Raw genomic sequence first — 1,998 nt, forward strand, 5'->3', positions numbered from 1 at the left:
AAGAATGTCATAAACTAACATTTTTAAACTTCAAAGCCTTCTGCAAAGTAGGCATTTTACCACCTCTCATCTTTTTTGAAATGTGGAATTAAAGCTCAGAAAAAGTAGTCTAAAGTCAAACAATCAGTGTGACTTTACATCACACGATAAATGTTAAGCCATGTATATCTCTCGGAGAGTTAAAGAAATGTTATACTTCAAGATTTAGGACAATTAATGATGGTAAATGGCTACAAGAGTAACAGATGTAAATTACTTTTGCCAATCTACAAAGCCTATGGAGCTGGTTTTAAGTTACTCCTCTTGCCTTGTGATCATGAGTAAGCTCATGGATGAGCTTGTTTACTACTGTGTAACAGATTATTAAGGCTATCCAAAACTCAAGGTGTTCTAATGAGAAGACAAAATTATTTAGTGTTATTCAGACATTGTCCTAAGCTCCTTCCTACTCTCCAGATATATTATCATGATCTCTTCAACATTTCTTATTCAGCAAATACACATTATATCTGGGATCTCAGAACCCTGTGCATTAAAAAGTCTGTGGTTCAGAATTCTGATCCCTTCCTATGTCCCCTCCCTTAGGATTGTTACAGAGACAGACTGCAACCTGGATCCATGGATAAGGTCAATTCTTCAGTGGTGTCTGAATTTGTATTGCTGGGACTCTCTAGTTCTCAGGAGCTACAGCTTTTCTTTTTTGTTTTCTTCTCTTGTTATATGTGGTAATTGTTNCTCTCTAGTTCTCAGGAGCTACAGCTTTTCTTTTTTGTTTTCTTCTCTGTGTTATATGTGGTCATTGTGCTGGGAAACCTTCTCATTATCATCACAGTAACTTCTGACAACAGCCTACACTCCCCCATGTACTTCCTCCTAGGAAATCGCTCCTTTGTGGACATCTGTCAGGCTTCTTTTGCTACCCCTAAGATGATTGCAGATTTTCTGAGTGAACATTAAGACCATCTCCTTCAGTGGCTGCATTGCCCAGATATTTTACATTCCCCTTTTTACTGGAGGACAGATGGTACTACTCATCTCCATGGCCTACGACAGATACGTAGCCATATGTAAACCCCTACACTATGTAGTCATCATGAGTCAAAGGACGTGCACTGTCCTCGTAATGGTCTCTTGGGCTGTGGGCTTGGTGCACACATTAAGCCAGTTATCATTTACCATGAACTTGCCTTTTTGTGGACCCAATGTAGTAGGCAGCTTTTTTGTGACCTTCCTCAAGTGACCAAACTTGCCTGCCTGGACTCTTAACATCACTGAAATACTAATTGTAGTCAATAGTGGAATCCTTTCCCTAAGTACGTTCTCTCTCTTGGTTGGCTCTTACATCATTATTCTTGTCACTGTCTGGTTTAAGTCTTCTGCTGCAATGGCCAAGGCATTTTCTACCCTGGCTGCCCATATCACCATAGTAATATTGTTCTTTGGACCTTGCATCTTTATCTATGTGTGGCCCTTTACCACTTACCCTGTGGATAAACTTCTTGCCATATTTTACACTGTTTTCACCCCCATTCTAAACCCCATTATTTATACACTAAGGAACAGGGATATGAAGGCTGGCCTGAGGAAGATTATGACCTATTATCTGAGGCCCAAAAAAATTTCTGAAATTCCACTAGTGTTGAGGAATTCCCTTTATTAAAACACAATTCCTTCAAATTCCTCAAATTGATGCTCTGTCTATAAATATTTCAATGTGTTCTTGTGGCATATCTCAACTATGGTGGAAGTGATGAAGATGACGATATAGAGAATATCTAAGGGATATTAACTAGTCCCTTCCCAGGTGTCACCTAAGCAAAAGCTAAATATCAAAAATATGGAAAAATATATCATGATTACTCGTTCTGGAAATAAAATAACAGAATGACTATATGTGGACAGTATCAATACTTTCACTGCTTCAGTTGCATGTAAATATGAAAATGATAGGGGAAAAAAAGGAGCACCTGGTTCTTTGGTGAGCATACACTTAGACAT

At 38.6% G+C, this 1,998-nt stretch overlaps 1 pseudogene; it reads left to right on the forward strand.

Annotated features, from left to right (window-relative positions):
- The first annotated feature begins 610 nt into the window (after positions 1–610).
- On the forward strand, positions 611–1,660 carry LOC117796934 (annotated as a pseudogene).
- Positions 1,661–1,998: the final 338 nt, after the last annotated feature.

Source organism: Ailuropoda melanoleuca, chromosome 17 (assembly GCF_002007445.2).
Source record: "Ailuropoda melanoleuca isolate Jingjing chromosome 17, ASM200744v2, whole genome shotgun sequence".
Lineage (NCBI taxonomy): Eukaryota > Metazoa > Chordata > Mammalia > Carnivora > Ursidae > Ailuropoda > Ailuropoda melanoleuca.